Raw genomic sequence first — 18181 nt, forward strand, 5'->3', positions numbered from 1 at the left:
CCCAGCATCTACAGGCCCGGCTCCGGGTACCCCACGGCCCAGGGGGCGCGTCAACTTTGGCGTAGTCGGCAGGATATGCAACCAACCCGTTATCACCGGGTATCGCGTGCCTAGAGACTGTTTCACTGTACTGAATGTGGCACCCGCCCCAGAAGAACGGGCGCCATTATGTGCGTGCTAAAAGACGACAAGAAACCACCTCCCATCGTGGGCCAGGTCCCAGAATGGCACCAGAAGCGGAGCCCGCTCCAAACAGCAGTGGTCATGTATGCAAGTGTGTCCATCAAGGTGGAGGGGCTGACCCTGAAGGTGACCGACAGCAGGCTGCCATGGGACCGCAGCAACTTGCCCTGGGACCGCCCCCAGCAGGGGAGGGGAGAGAGGAAAACTGGCAGACAGGGTGTGGTCTGGATCAGTCTAGACAGACCGCACCCGGTGGAGAAGATGGAGGACGGCAGTACCGGAGCCCCAGCCAGCGGCCTGCTGCAGCCTACAGCACCCTACACCCTGAGGAGCTCGTGGCAAAGCTGCCCCAGGACGTCTCGGAGTTCCTCCGCTCCGGGATGGAAGACCTGGGCCGGAGGATGGAGAAGGCCCAGCGTAACGCCATTGCCGGATGGAAGAAGGAGATGGAGCAGAGGATGGCGGACGGGCAGCAGAGGACGCTGCCCAGTACCGGCAGTACCCCAGCCGTCGCGGATCCCGACTAGCGCCAGGAGGTGACGCGTGATGCAGGAGCGGCCGCGGGAGCAGGTAGGAGGAGTCTCCCTGTCCCGAGCGCTGCCAGCGTCGACCTGCTCCTGGGCCCCCTGGTGGAGCCGCCGATCTCGGGCGCTGCCGACACCGGCCTGTTCCTGATCCCGCAGCAAGCCCAGCAGCCAAGTCCTCTAACCCCGGGCGCTGCCACCACCAGCCTGCGCCCAGGCCCAAAGCCGCGCCCTCTGACTCCGGGCATCATCAGCATCGGCCCTCTCCAGGCCCCGCCGCAAGGCCTACAAGCCCCGGGCGCATCCGCCCAGTATGCTCCCCAGATCCCGGAAGCATCCAGCCAGCTTCTGGGCCCCCTGCAGGAGCCGTCTCCCCGGCCAGCCGAGTGGATGTACCGCCGCCGCCAGTGGGACTGGTCCGCGGACGTAGAAGTCCAGTGCCCCTCGCTCCTGCCCGCCTCGCAGCCGGCCGTCGTCTCCCAAGTACCGGAGGACGAGGCCCAATTTGAGTGGGACCCTGCTGGGGAGGACCTGATGGGGTTCTCCCAGGAGACCAGGGCAGCCGCAGCCCACCGCAAGGAGTTCTGCCACCAGCAGCTGGTCCAATTTGAAAAAGAGCGTAGCTCACGGCGCATGCGGTGGGAGAAATTGGAGGCCCAGAATATGCAGGAGAAAGCCCGGGCCCGTCAGTCCAACAAAGTCACCCACGGTCCCAGGGAAGAAGGGACCGTAGTTAAATTGAATTTGGAGGCCGGATGGGGATTCATCCGGGACCCGCAGAAGGACATTGATCTGTTTGTCAACAGGAGGGACGTGGAGTCCCACCTAAAAGCAGGTCACCCTGATAGGGACCTCTACCCCGGAGACATTGTGACCTATACCCGTCACAAAGGCGTCAGAGGCTGGTACGCCTTAAATGTTCACAAGGTGGAGGAAGAGAGTGACTTTTATCCCTGTGAAGGTGAAGACCCGGCTGGGTCATCTTCCCATGGACCAGAGCCTCCCCGGAGGGAGCACTTCTATTAAAGGCTACACACAGTCACTAGTACCCGTGCAGAATGGACACTGCCAGTTAACGTTTGTGTTGTTACCCGTTTATTTAGTTACCCGTAACGGGTCCAAAGACTGACCGGCTGAGGACTGGGAGCAGCCGCTTCTTGTAAATAGTTGCACCTATTGAGGTGCCCCTTATTGGTTTTATAAGAACCACAACGAGTGACCTCAGAACAAAAACCCGTTGGAGGTGGCCGAAGACGAGGTCCAGCATCTGGATCGTCTAAGCCCTGCAGCCACTCCAGGGCCTCCGTTGAGGGTTTGGGACGGGTCCCTCATATACGTGTTTGCAAGTTGCACTTTACCGAAAAATGGACACCTGGTTGCAGGCATTACTGTGACCGGTTGACCAAAAGTTTTACTTGAAAATGTGTTGATATGAAGAATGTTTATATTAAAAATGTCTTACAGTATATGTATGAAGAAATATTTTATAAGTGTGAAGAGAAATGTCCTTTTAAAAAGTATCCATAATGTTATGTAATGTGACGCATCCAAAAATTTGCAAGTCACAATTTACCGTGTCTTTTGCTCTGTTCCAGCCCCCGGACGTGCTGTGTTTTACCAGGGGGGTGTGTGGCGCCCCTGAGGGTTCGGTCGCCACAGAGGTATTGCATCTCACCCAGAGGTGTGGTATCTCACTCTCAGGTAAGGAAGGAGTACAGCTCAGGACCCTAACACCTGCATTCACTACACCACATTTCCGGGGGACAGGGCAAGATTGCTCCTACGGAGAGCACAGTCCCTGGTCCCTGGCTGGAGTCGGGAGGAACCACCTAGAGAGGGGGAACTGTTATGTTCTGCTACCAAAGCTAAGGAAAGAGAGGAGATCTGTCCCTACTATAGGACTCAGCTGAATCCCTACGATGTAACAGGGAACCTGATCCTGCGATCAGACCTGCTAAAGTCCTAATCTAGTCTGTACGGAGACCTATAGATGTGGGGAGGGAATCCCTACAAGTACTAAGGACTGGGAGGAATGTGGGACACCTCCTAACAGAAATAGTAGCAGACAGACGAACAAACAAAATAGATAGAACATAGAGGTCCGTAGACCAAGCAAACTAACAGAGTTAGATACAGAGCACAGGCTAGCTAGAAAGTAGATATACAATGAAGTCCAGCAAAGCCAGAAGGGCGGAGCAGGATTAAATAGGCCAACAAGGTCATGTGACCAGCAAAGGAAAAAAAACCTAACAGCAAGGTTCTAACAGTACCCCCCCTTCTAAGAGGATCCTCCGGATCCCCTAGGACCAGGCTTATCAGGAAATCTCCTGTGAAACGCTCTGATAAGTCTGGACGCGGAAACATCATCTGACCTCACCCAAGAGTTATCCTCGGGTCCGAAACCTTTCCAGGCCACAAGATACTGCAAACTACCTCTATACCGTCTAGAGTCAAGGATGCGAGAAATTTCATATTCCCCGTCCTCCACCACCGGAGGAACAGAGGCAGAGGCGTCACCATCCGACACAACAGCTTTTTTTAACAGAGAGACATGAAAGACCGGATTAATTCTCCAGGAGGTAGGAACCTCCAACCTAACAGCAGATTGGTTGACAACCTGAAGCACCTTAAAGGGCCCTACAAACTTGGGACCCAATTTCTTAGAAGGAATCCTCAACCGCAGATTCCTAGAGGACAACCAAACCATGTCACCAACAGCGAACAAAACCTCCTGTCGTTTCCTATCAAAGTAGTCTTTAGATTTTCTGTTGGCCTCCTGAAGATTACCACGCACATCCGTCCAAACTCTTTCCAAATCACCGGAAAAATTCTCCTCCTCAGGCACGGCAGATCCCAACTTGGAGAACGACCCAAACGACGGATGTCTCCCAGAACAACAAAAAAAAGGCGAACAACCAGCAGAAGAAGATGTATGATTGTTCAGAGCAAATTCGGCAAGTGGCAGAAACTCAGACCACCCCTCTTGATTGTCTGCCACAAAACAACGCAAGAACTGCTCAACATCCTGGTTTTTCCTTTCTGTCTGGCCATTAGATTCAGGATGATATCCGGACGAAAACGACAAATGAATTCCCAACCTGTCACAAAAGGCACGCCAAAAACGAGCCACGAACTGAGGACCCCTATCAGAAACAATGTCAGTAGGAACGCCATGAAGTCTGACAATTTCCTTGACAAAGGCCTTAGCGAGAGTTTTAGCGCAGGGCAGTTTGACGAAGGGAACCAAGTGACACATCTTGCTAAAACGGTCCACGACCACCCAGATGACAGTAAAACCCTCAGAGGGGGGAAGGTCAGTTATAAAGTCCATAGCCAAATGTGTCCAAGGAGCACTGGGGACCTCCAAAGGACAAAGCAACCCCGCAGCAGGAGTATGTGAGGACTTAGATCTAGCACATATAGTACATTGGCGCACCCACTTAATGACTTCCTTCTGCCATCCAGGCCACCAAAAACTGCGACCCACCAGTCTCTTAGTCTCAGAGATTCCAGGATGACCTGCCAACCGAGATTCGTGACACTCAACAAACAAATCTCTCCTAAAGGTCCCAGGCACAAACAACCTCCCCTGAGGAGTGTTAGATGGGGCATTCTCCTGAGCTTTAAGAATCTCATCTTCCAAAACGGAGTCTAAAGCAGCTATCACAACACCTTCTTGTAAAATGTTTTCCTCTTTCTCAGCACCGACTATGGGAGAAAAACTGCGAGACAAGGCATCCGCCTTAACATTCTTAGTACCAGGGATGTAAGTAACGGAGAAATTAAACCGCGAGAAAAACAGTGCCCACCTAGCCTGACGGGCATTCAGGCGCTTGGCAGCATCAAGATATATCAGATTTTTATGATCCGTAAGAACCTGAACGGGAAATTCCGCACCTTCCAAGAAGTGGCGCCAGTGTTCAAATGCGAGTTTAATAGCCAATAATTCCCGATTACCAATATCGTAATTCAGTTCAGTCTCCGAAAATTTTTTTGAAAAAAAGGCACAGGGATGTAATCCATCCCCGTTATCCTGAGACAATACTGCGCCAACCCCCACAGAGGAAGCATCAACCTCAACCAAAAACGGCCTAGTAACATCAGGCTGCATAAGGATGGGAGCAGAGGTGAACCTCTCCTTGAGATACACAAAAGCTTCAATGGCCTCAGAAGACCACTGAACCGCATCAGCACCTTTCCTGGTGAGATCAGTCAGAGGTTTGACAATACTAGAAAATTTTTTTATGAATTTTCTGTAGTAATTGGCGAAACCCAAAAACCTCTGTATCGATTTCAAACCAATAGGCCTAGGCCATTCCTGCACAGCCTGAACCTTAACCGGATCCATCTCAAAACCTTTGCTGGAGATAATGTAGCCCAAAAAACTAATTCTCTGTACAGCGAACTCACATTTCTCCAGCTTAGCAAAAAGCGAATTGTCCATTAATAACTGCAATACCTCACGCACGCTCCGCCAATGAGACTCCAGATCTGGCGAATAAATCAAAATGTCATCCAAATACACAACCACATTTTTACTGATCAAAGGTCTAAGGATGTCATTAATCAGATTCTGAAAAAATGCAGGAGCATTAGTAAGACCAAAAGGCATAACCAGATTCTCAAAATGACCCACAGGAGTGTTAAAAGCAGTCTTCCATTCATCACCCTCCTTCATGCGCAACAGATTGTATGCCCCCTTAAGGTCAATTTTAGAGAACCACTTGGCCCCCAATAACTGGTTAAACAGATCAGGAATCAATGGCAGTGGGTAAGGATTGCGTACCGTAATTTTGTTAATCTCACGAAAATCCAGACAAGGACGTAAACCGCCGTCCTTTTTTTTTACAAAAAAAAATCCAACCGCCACAGGAGACTTAGAGGGCCTAATGTGACCGGCGGCCAAACTTGTCTGTATGTATTCCTCCAAAGCCTTCCTCTCAGGAATAGTAAGGTTAAATAAACGACTTTTAGGAAGAGTCGCTCCAGGGACAAATTCAATAGAACAATCATAGTCTCTATGGGGAGGCAAAACCTGCGATTCCTTCTCAGAAAAAACTCTCCAAAAATCCTGAATAGGAACAGGCAATTCTCCCCTATCCAAAGCTGCAATACGCCCGTTACAACACTTGTCATAACATTTATGGCTCCAGGATTTAATTTCACTGGTAGACCAATCCAGTACAGGATTGTGAAATTTTAACCAGGGCAAACCCAATATTTCTGGAGAAGGCAAGTTATTCAACACTACCAAATCCAATTTCTCATGGTGAACACCATTAATAGTGAGAGGAAATTCACTGACCTTGAGAGTAATATTCTTCAAAGGGGAACCATCCACAGAAACCACAGCAATGGGGGATGATAAAGGTTCAGGTTTTAAATTGAGTTTTTCCACGAATCCCCCATCAATTACATTCAGTGTAGACCCGCAATCAACAAACACCCGAAATTCCATTAATTTTTCCTGAGCAATCGTGGAAGCAGCTAAAAATATACCCTTGGAATTTAAACAGGCAATACGGGCGTGACTGACCATTTTTTTTTCTTTCTTCATACGAAGCTCACAGCCTTTAATCAAATGACCAGATTTTCCTCAATAGAAACACAAGCCTTCCGAAAAACGACGGTCTTTTTCTTGAGAGCGAGGTGCCACCGATCCAATCTCCATCGGTTCACCACTGTTAGTACACACATTATCATAACCAGAAACTGACATAGCAGAGGATTTGCTCTCATTAACCCTAGCATGCAGTCTTCTATCCACCCGTATAGCTAATTGCATAGCCTGTTGCAAATCCTCAGGTGTAGGATAAGCAATTAGCAGGTCTTTAACCCTTTCACTGAGCCCAGCAAGAAATAGACTTTTCAGAGCAGAATCGTTCCACCCTGTTTGAGTGGACCAACGACGAAAATGAGTACAATATTTTTCGACATTACCTGATCCTTGTTTTAAACGTCTCAACTCAGTCTCAGCTGATGCCACACGGTCAGGATCATCATATAATAGTCCTAAAGCAGAAAAAAAACTATCCACTGATCTGAAGCATGTATCACTAGGTTGCAAAGAAAAGGCCCACTCCTGAGGCTCTTTGCGCAAAAGTGACATTATGAACCCTACGCGCTGGGATTCATCCCCAGAGGACTTGGGTCTCAAACGAAAATACAATAAGCAAGCATTTTTAAATGAAAAAAATTCTCGATGTTCACCAAAAAATAAATCCGGCAAACATACCTTAGGCTCCAAGAAATATGCTCCAGGACAGTTACTCACGTGCTGACGGAGTTCGGCCACTTCCAGAGAGAGTCCCTGCAGGTGTTTAGCCAAATCCTGAACTGACACCATGATGGAACAAAAAAAAAAAAATCTTTCCTTAGAGAATTTGCAGGCTGGACTTACTGTTATGTTCTGCTACCAAAGCTAAGGAAAGAGAGGAGATCTGTCCCTACTATAGGACTCAGCTGAATCCCTACGATGTAACAGGGAACCTGATCCTGCGATCAGACCTGCTAAAGTCCTAATCTAGTCTGTACGGAGACCTATAGATGTGGGGAGGGAATCCCTACAAGTACTAAGGACTGGGAGGAATATGGGACACCTCCTAACAGAAATAGTAGCAGACAGACGAACAAACAAAATAGATAGAACATAGAGGTCCGTAGACCAAGCAAACTAACAGAGTTAGATACAGAGCACAGGCTAGCTAGAAAGTAGATATACAATGAAGTCCAGCAAAGCCAGAAGGGCGGAGCAGGATTAAATAGGCCAACAAGGTCATGTGACCAGCAAAGGAAAAAAAACCTAACAGCAAGGTTCTAACAGGAACTATGTAGTGGATGGGGTGGAGGACGTAGATCCTGGGAGCACTTCAGTAGGAGGTATAAAAGTAAGGAACCATTTTGGTTCAGGGGAGTCAGAAGGTGGAGTTCCAGTCAGACAGACTGAGGAGAAGTCAGGGAGCAGAGGCTCTGTATGAGCTCTGCTCCACAGGCGGGCCAAGTCAGGAGGCCTGAGCCTGAGAGAGAGGAGAGGGAGCAGGACGGCTCCAGGAATGAGGAGTGAAGGGACCCTAGGGGTACGGGCCATGCAGAAGGCCACCCGTACGCCCGTTGCTATCAGGAGGTAGAGGGGTCAGGCCAGAACAGGGAACTGGATCCCTCAACTAGTAGAGAAACCACAAAGGCTCAGCTAGAAACCGGAGGCTGCAGCATTTCAAGTACTGCAGGCCACAAGTTGACACCAGTAGCCCTAAGAAGGTAGCCACATAGGACCCAGGGGACGGAACATATGTCGCCCGCCAAGGCCCGAGGGTACCGGATAGAAGTGGCGCTGGGTGTGAGGTGCAGGAAGAGGCCAGAGGAAGGTACACAGAACAGGGTCCTGATAAGTGCTCTGGAAATACCTGAGGGTGGACTGAACCCCTCACTGAGTACGCACAGCACGACGGGGGAAGATTGCTTGGTACCTGTAATCTGAACTACAACAACAGTGAGTAAAGACCCTGGGACTGCACTATCTTGTTTCTGTGTTCCTTGCGGCGCCAGCACTCGCAGTACTAGAACGCCCTGCACAATCACCACCATCATCCAGTCACGCTGCCCTGAAGCTATACTCCTCCTGTGGGGAGTCACATCACCTTGCTGCACATACCACCAGCTTCAGCGGACTGCTCCGCAGCGGCGGTTATCAATAACCGCATTCCACAGGTGGCGTAGTCGGACTATATATAACCTATACACATAGACTACCCTGGTTTGACCGCCCTGGGTCACGGACCGGGTCGCCGCCATGGAGACTACAACCTCCAGCATCTACAGGCCTGGCTCCGGGTACCCCACGGCCCAGGGGGCGCGTCACTGGCATTTCCATTTTTAAGACTGATTAATGGTTTGCACCTTGTGGTGAATCCTCTGTATTTGCTCTCATGAAGCATTTTCTTTATGCTAGCCTTAGATAGATACTGAAACACCTACTTACTGGAGAATGTTCTTCACTTAAAGGATTTTTCTTCACCATGGAAAGGATTTTGTGATTATCCACCACTGTTGTGTTCTGTGGACGTGCAAGCCTTTTTTTTTGTTCTCAAGTTCACGGGTGCGTTTTTGTTTCTTGCATATTGTACTAAACTATTGATTTGGCCATTCTAACATTTCTGCTTTCTTTCTGATGGATTTCTTCTTTTTTTCAGCCTAACGATTGTCTGTTTCACTTCCTTTAAGAGTTCCTTTAACCGCATGTTGTGGGTTTACGGCAATAGCTTCCAAATGCAAATTTCACACCTGGAATCAGCTCCAGACCTTTTACCTGGCTAATTGATGATAGATTTATGAGGGAAAAGCCCATGCAGATCATTAAAGAACTTTTGAGATAATTTTACAATTACCTTTTGTCCCTTGAAAAAGAGGCAACTACGTATTAAAGAGCTGTAATTCCTAAGCCCTGACTCCATTTAGGATGTAAATACCCTCAAATTAAAGCTTAGAGTCTGCACTTGAAGCCCTTATTTATTTTATAACTGTTTCTTCAATATATTTTGGTAAACAGCTAAAATGCCAAAACTTGGGCCACTGTCCAAATATTTCTGGACCTAACTGTATATAAATAAAATGTTGAAAAATTATTCCAAATTGTTAAATAGCACATGCATCATGATAATCATAAGATCAGGCCCATAAGTGGCCCATGTGGCTCATAGACAATATCCATTTCGTGCCATTGCCTTCCAAGACTATGGAAAGTTACATGAATACAGTGATTCTTCTTACTTAATATTACCAAGATGACTGTAACGGGTCTGGGAGGCGGAACCTCTGAGCTACTATACAAGGGGGCGGTCCTTGTAAGGGAGCGGGTGGCGACCAGGGTAGACGGGCAGGCAGTCACAGCAGGTGACTGGGACAGCCTCTGAATGAACGGACAGGAGGTCACGGCAAGTGACCGGGGCAGTCTCTGGATGAACGGGCAGGAGGTCACGGCAAGTGACCGGGGCAGTCTCTGGATGAACGGGCAGGAGGTCACGGCAAGTGACCGGGGCAGTCTCTGGATGAACGGGCAGGAGGTCACGGCAAGTGACCGGGGCAGTCTCTGGATGAACGGGCAGGAGGTCACGGCAAGTGACCGGGGCAGTCTCTGGGTAAAGGATTGGTACGACCTGTGGCGGCAGATGATAGACGTGAGCTCCCAGGTGAGCAGGCGAGAGTCTCTGGATAATCGGGTGGTCACAGCATGTGACGGCGGAGCCTCCTGGAAGACCAACAGACAGGTAGCAGATGAGCGCTCCCAGGTGAGCGGGCAAGAGTCTCTGGAATAGCAGGTGGTCACAGCACGTGACGGCGGAGCCTCCAGGTAGGCAAGCAGGCAGGTAGCGGAGGAGCGCTCCCAGGTGAGCGGGCAGGAGTCTCTGGAATAGCAGGTGGTCACAGCACGTGACGGCGGAGCCTCCAGGTAGGCAAGCAGGCAGGTAGCAGATGTGCGCTCCCAGGTGAGCGGCCAAGCTGGTCCATAGACAGACTGACAGGAGTAGGAAGGCAGACCGTCGGACCTCAGGCTAGCAAGCAGGTAGCAGGAATATCAGGCAGGAAACAGACAGCAAACTGGCAGGACTCTGGCAGGAATCAGGCAGGTAACTGGCAACGGGACCTGAGGGCTGAAGCAGAGTAGTGAACAGTGCAACAACATTGCTCGGGCACCTCCATTTTGGAGGAGGTGCCTTATATATGGTGAAGTCCTCCGGCCATTGGCCGGGGACTCCTTAGGACGGCGCGCGCGGCCCCTTTAAGAGGGAGGGAGCGCGCGCGCGCCCTAAGCACAGTGGCCGGGAAGGAGCGCGCGCTGCCAGCAGAGCGGGAGGAGGACGCCGGGCTCGGAGCAGAGAGGTGAGGGGAACAGCGTCCCTGCCTAGCAGAGGGCAGGGACGCCGACGCTACAATGACGTTGTTCTGAGTGTGTATTTTCCCTATCGATTCCTTTCTTCATTTATTCAGTTCCCCGCTGAGGTGCAATAACAATACTTGTTTCTCTTGTAATTGATTTATTGACTTTTTTTTATCTTTACCTCTAGTATAAATCCTATTTCTTTTTAGCATGATATAGCCATCACACCCAGTTTTAATCGATGTCTATTATCAGTTGGATTTTGGCAAGACTTCATAGAAAGGCTATTGACATGTAGGAGCGGGTGCGAGCACTTACTAGAGGCAGAGAGATTGAACTTTGCTTGACTTGCTATGGCTGAAAATTCTATGTCTGTATCAAGCGATCCATCCGGCTACATGTTCTTCCCAAAAAGGCCATAAAAGATATGATTTGCTGCTTCCACTGGGACCCGTAGCCACTCTGGGCCAACTCTTAGGAGTTGTCTGCTGTACCTAATCCCTTGATAAAGTTATCTGAACCCCCATAATTATCACCTGTTCCATGCACTTTCCGACAACTTAATCTCTGAATCCCCATAATTATCCCCTATCCGATGCCCTTTCCAACAACTTCATCTCTGAATCCCCATATTCATCACCTATCCGATGCCCTTTCCAACAAGTTAATCTCTGAACCCCCATAATTATCACCTTTCCCATGGGCATTCCTGATAACTTGATCTCTGAACCCCCATAATTATCACTTATTCCACGCCCTTACCGACAACTTGATCTCTGAACCCCATAATTATCACCTGTCCCATGCACTTTCCAACAACTTGATCTCTGAACCTCTATAATTATCACGATCACATGCCCTTTCCGAAAACTTGATCTCTGAACCCCCATAATTATCACCTATCCCATGTACTTTCCAACAACTTCATCTCTGAACCTCTATTATTATCACAGATGACATGCCCGTTCCAACAACTTGATCTCTGAACTCCCATAATTATCACCTTTCCCATGCCCTTTCCATCAACTTGATCTCTGAACCCCTATAATTATCACCTATCCCATGCACTTTCCGACAACTTGATCTCTGAATCCACCATATTTATCAACTATCCCATGCCCTTTCCAACAACTTGATCTCTGAACCCCCATAATTATCACGTATTCCATGTGCATTCCGATAACTTGATCTCTGATCCCCCATAATTATTACCTATCCCATGTGCATTCCGATAATTTGATCTCTGATCCCCCATAATTATCACCTATCCCATATGCATTCCGATAACTTGATCTCTGATCCCCCATAATTATCACCTATCCCATGTGCATTCTGATAACTTGATCTCCAATCCCCCATAATTATCACTAATCCCATGTGCATTCCGATAACTTGATCTCTGATCCCACATAATTATCACCTGTCCCATGCATTTTCCGCCAACTTGATCTCTGAACTCCCTTAATTATCACCTGTTCCATGCACTTTCTGACAACTTGAGCCTCTGAACCCCCATAATTATCACCTGTCCCATGCACTTTCTGACAGCTTGAGCCTCTGAGCCCCCATAATTATCACCTATCCAATGCCCTTTCCGACAACTTGATCTCTGAACCCCCATAATTATCACCTATCCCATGCTCTTTTCGACAACTTGATCTTTTTTAGATATTATGACAAATAATATGCAATCTGCAAATCACTTTATTTAAAAATTAAATGGAAAATGGCTCCAAAGTGCCAATCACTAGGTATCTCCCTTTTGCCCTAATTAGTTGTCAAGTGCAATCCGTCTCTAATTCTCTCTACAAGAAGTAATGGTGGGTCCCTACATTTAAACAGGAAGTAGGGGTGGGTCTATGTGTTTCTACAGGAAGTAGGGGTGGGTCTGTATATCTCTACAGGAAGTAGAGGTGGGTCTATATATTTCTACAGGAAGTCGTGGTGGGTCTATATATCTCTACAAGACGTAGGGGTGGGTCTTTGTATACAGTTATATGAAAAAGTTTGGGCACCCCTATTAATCTTAAGCTTAATGTTTTATAAAAATTGGTGTTTTTGCAACAGCTATTTCAGTTTGATATATGTAATAACTGTTGGACACAGTAATGTTTCTGCCTTGAAATGAGGTTTATTGTACTAACAGAAAATGTTCAATCTGCATTAAAACATAATTTGACAGGTGCATAAGTATGGGCACCCTTATCATTTTCTTGTTTTAAATACTCCTACCTACTTTTTATTGACGTACTAAAGCACTTTTTTTGGTTTTGTAACCTCATTGAGATTTGAACTTCATAGCCAGGTGTATGCAATAATGAGAAAAGCTACTTAAAGTGGCCACTTGCAAGTTGTTCTCCCGTTTGAATCTCCTCTGAAGAGTGGCATCATGGGCTCCTCAAAACAACTGTCAAATGATCTGAAAACAAAGATTATTCAACATAGTTGTTCAGGGGAAGGATACAAAAAGCTGTCTCAGAGATTTAACCTGTCAGCTTCCACTGTGAGGAACATAGTAAGGAAATGGAAGAACACAGGGACAGTTCTTGTTAAGGCCAGAAGTGGCAGGCCAACAAAAACATCAGAAAGGCAGAGAAGAAGAATGGTGAGATCAGCCAAGGACAATTCTCAGACCACCTCCAGAGAGCTGCAGGATCAACTTGCTGCAGATGGTGTCACTGTGCATCGGTCAACTATACAACGCACTTTGCACAAGGAGAAGCTGTATGGGAGAGTGATGCGAAAGAAGCCGTTTCTGCAAGCACCCCACAAACAGAGTCGGCTGAGGTATGCAAAAGCACATTTGGAGAAGCCAATTTCTTTTTGGAAGAAGGTCCTGTGGACTGATGAAACCAAGATTGAGTTGTTTGGTCATACAAAAAGGCGTTATGCATGGCGGCAAAAAAACACAGCATTCCAAGAAAAACACTTGCTACCCACAGTAAAATTTGGTGGAGGTTCCATCATGCTTTGGGGCTGTGTGGCCAATGTCGGCATCGGGAATCTTGTTAAAGTTGAGGGACGCATGGATTCCACTCAATATCAGCAGATTCTTGACAATAATGTTCAAGAATCAGTGATAAAGTTGAAGTTACGCAGGGGATGGATCTTTCAGCAAGACAATGATCCAAAACACCGCTCCAAATCTACTCAGGCATTCATGCAGAGGAACAATTACAATGTTCTGGAATGGCCATCCCAGTCCCCAGACCTGAATATCATTGAACATCTGTGGGATCATTTGAAGAGGGCTGTCCATGCTCGGCGACCATCAAACTTAACTGAACTGGAATTGTTTTGTAAAGAGGAATGGTCAAAAATACCTTCATCCAGGATCCAGGAACTCATTAAAAGCTACAGGAAGCGACTAGAGGCTGTTATTTTTGCAAAAGGAGGATCTACTAAATATTAATGTCACTTTTCTGGTGAGGTGCCCATACTTATGCACCTGTCAAATTTTGTTTGAATGCAGATTGCACATTTTCTGTTAGTACAATAAACCTCATTTCAAGGCAGAAACATTACTGTGTCCAACAGTTATTACATATATCAAACTGAAATAGCTGTTGCAAAAACACCAATTTTTATAAAACATTAAGCTTAAGATTAATAGGGGTGCCCAAACTTTTTCATATAACTGTATCTACAGGAAGTGAGAGTGGGTCTATATATCTCTACAGGAAGTAGAGGTGGGTTTATATATCTCTACAGGAAGTAGGGGTGGGTCTATATATCTCTACAGGAAGTAGGGGTGGGTCTATGTATTTCTACACGAAGTAGAGGTGGGTCTATGTATCTCTACAGGAAGTGAGGGTTGGTCTCATTCTATCTACAGGCAGTAAGGGTGGGTATATATCTCTACAGGAAGTAGAAATGAGTTTATATATCTCTACAGGAAGTATAGGTGGGTTTATATATTTCAACAGGAAGTAGGAGTGGGTCTATATATCTCTACAGGAAGTAGGGGTGGGTCTATGTATCTTTAAAGGAAGTAGAGGTGGGTTTATGTATCTCTACAGGAAGTGAGGGTTGGTCTCATTCTCTCTAAAGGAAGTAGGAGTGGGTCTTATATCTCTACAGGAAGTATGTATGGGTCTACAATGGCATGTAAAAGTTTGGGCACCCCGGGTCAAAATTACTGTTATTGTGAACAGTTAAGCAAGTTGAAGATGAAATGATCTGTAAAAGTCAAAGATGACACAATTCCTTTGTATTTTAGGCTATATATATATATATATATATATATATATGTATATATATATATATATATATATATATATTGTCATTCTCTGCATTTTAAAAATTACAAAAAGGAAAATGGGCTGATGCAAAAGTTTGAGAGCCCTTGGAAATTTGCATGCTCAGATAACGTTGACCAAGGTTTCAGGCCTTAATTAGCTTGTTAGGGTTATGGCTTGTTCATTAACATCGTTACGATAGGCCCGGTGATGCAAATTTCCCAGCTTTATAAAAATCCAGCCTCTTCTAACTTTGTGCCAAAAAACAGCAGCCATGGGTTCTTCTAAGCAGCTAACTAGCACTCTGAAAATGAAAATGGTGGAGGCCCACAAAGCAAGAGAATGCTATAAGAAGATAGCAAAGCGTTTTCAAGTTGGCCTTTCCTCAGTTCGAAATGTAATTATGAAATAGCAGTTAACAGGAACAGTGGAGGTCAAGATAAGGTCTGGAAGACCAAGCAAAATTCCAGTGAGAGCTGCTCGTAGGATTGCTAGAGAGGCAAATCAGAATCCCCGCTTGACTACAAAAGACCATCAGAAAGATTTAGCAGACTCTGGAGTTGTGGTACATTGTTTTACTTTTCAGAAACACCTGCACAAATATGGCCTTCATGGAAGAGTCATCAGAAGGAAACCTCTCCTGCATCCTCACTATAAAATTCAGTGTCTGAAGTATACAAAAGAACATCTAAATAAGCCTGATGCATTTTGGAAACAAGTTCGGTGGACCAATGAGGTTAGAATAGAACTCTTTAACCACAATGATCAAAGGTATGTGTGGAGAAAAAAAGGCACAGAATTTCTGGAAAATAACATCTCGCCAACCATTAAGCATGGGGGTGGATCAATCATGCTTTGGGGTTGTGTTGCAGCCACTGCCAAGGGGAACATTTCACGGGTAGAGGGAAGAATGGATTCAATGAAATTTCAACAAATTCTACAAATTCAACTGGCATCTACAAATGTATAATGATCCCACACATCAAAATTCACAATAGACTACCTCAAAAGGCGCAAGCTGAAGGTGTTACAATGGCCCTCACAGACCCCTGATTTGAACATCATTGAAAATCTGTGGCTGGACCTCAAAATAGCAGTGCATACAAGATGACCCAGGATTCTCACAGTGCTGGAAGAATTTTCCAAGGAAGAATGGATGAAAATCCCTCAAACAAGACTTAAAAAACTCTTGGCTGGCTGCAAAAAGTGTTCACAAGCTGTGATACTTGATTTACAGGGCAAATTTATATATTAGCTTGTACTTATACCCTGTAGACACTCATTTGGCCAAAATATATACCTCTATTTCCACTCTGAGCATTTTTACTTGCACCTGCAATCTTTTAGGTATATGAGATCTGCAGCTTTATCTGGTCATTGACCTTATATGTAATTGAATACTGATAGGGCTGCAATGCACTTTTCGTACTTTATGTACCAGAGTATGTGGGTATAATACAGAACATATTTTACATCTTGTACGCAGCATTGATATACTATGGTTTAGTTTGGTCCTTTGTTTTTTTGCATTTGTACTTTACATGGATGTATTACGCATTTTTAATGTTTTTTTTTTATATATATACCCGTGTGTGCACTTTTTGTTTCAGCACCACCAAGAACCAATGACGTTTCTAATAAAGGTTTTTTAGTCTGACATATTGTTTGGCTAATTCTTTATTTTTGTACATTATGACCTATGTGTTCGGGTTTTTTCTTTTGGGTTCATGTTTAGTTTCCGAATGGTCGTCTATCTCTAAAGTCTGGGGCATATGACGCGCCCCTGGGCCTGTGTCGCGCTGCGTTGCGCACGCGGGAGCTTACCCGGAGCCGGATCTCTTGAGGGTTGTAGTCTCGTGGCGGCGACCCGGTCCGCGCCCAGGGAGTCAAACTGAGCGGCGATGTACTAGCAGTAGATGGTTGGTGACTACGCCACCCGTTGAATGCAGCTATGGAGCTGCCGCTGCAGGGCAGACCGCTGAGGCCGGTGGAAGGATGGTGCAGCGTGGATGGTATAACCCCCAACGGGAGGGGTATGGCCTCAGGGCAGCCGACGTGGATGATGGGGGTAGCAGGAACCACTCAGAGACGGTGCGGTGTAGTTCAGGGTCTTTACTGGTGACAAAGATAGACCCTCCCGGAGTACTTGCTAGTGATAGGGGCCTGGTCAGTCCTTGAGCAGATGGGATCTCCCCTGGCCAGGCGGAGTTGTAGGCCTTCCCAACTAACTGTACTCTTCTGGCTACCTTGCTAGAGGCGGGAATAAGTAGCCCACGTCCCTGAGTGTACCGTGTGGTGCTCACCCGTATGGCCGGTGACTCGGGGCCTTCTAATGGCTTCCGCTCCACGATGGCGGTGCTGGTCCCACGCGTGTGACCGTACCTTCGGGCTTCTGGGCCAGAGGACCTGAAATCCTCTGCCGGACGGTTTCTGCTGCTGGGTAAGAGTTAGTCCCCACAGCCTCGGACTCCGGGTCCGGTAAGAAATCTTCTCAGTCAGGGCGAGCTCTGTAGCTGCCAGCCCCTGACTCGTTGTAACACTGCTCCCCGCAGAGCTCCTGATGTTTCTTGCTATGCTGCTTCTCTTCTCTACTCTTGTTCTGTCTTCTCTCTCCCTAACTCTGCCTCAGCCCCGGGTTTATATAGGGGAAGTCCTTCCCCTCCCAAGACTGGGCAGGAGGTGTGGCATGCACAGGATCCCTGACCAAAGGACCTCCCACCTGCTCTCAGACGTAATATCTCTATCACTGTGGCAACCAGACCCCTGGGGTGTCACACATATGTATGTCATATATTCTATCCCGTGATTGAAGTGTATGGGGAATCTACTGTATGGACATATGGTATATGCGAATTCCAGGAATTGTTCTAATAAATGAAGTATCTCTGTAGAGCGGAAAGTTCTACAGAAGATCTAATAAGATCTTCTACCAGATGGCAAAAACCAGAGCTTGGCCTCCTGTCTCCAAATCCCCCGTAGCATCTTGCCTGGCCGGTCTCTACGGCACGCGTGACCTTGTTATATTACTTTTGTTCAGTTCCTTATTCCTTCTTATTTATAAGATTATTTCTTCCATCTGATTATATTTCCATTCCTAATTTCCATATATATTACATCTGTAACACTCCAGTAAAGAAGCGCTGCTAATTTAAGCTTTTACATTTTTTGGTTTATTTTGTAACCATTTTTAACAAGCGGATCACTATAATTGGAATTTTAATTGTTTACCTGCCGAAATGTTTTGTGGTCTTCTAACGGAATTAAAATGTGTTTTATTTATTTTTTTAGTTAAATAAGTTGAGATTTTTCATTATTTTTTTCACTACATCATTAACTTCTTAGAACAGGCGAGTGTTTTCTTG

This window comes from Phyllobates terribilis, unplaced genomic scaffold (assembly GCF_046119375.1).
Source record: "Phyllobates terribilis strain yellow unplaced genomic scaffold, ASM4611937v1 Scaffold_10__3_contigs__length_209671492, whole genome shotgun sequence".
Lineage (NCBI taxonomy): Eukaryota > Metazoa > Chordata > Amphibia > Anura > Dendrobatidae > Phyllobates > Phyllobates terribilis.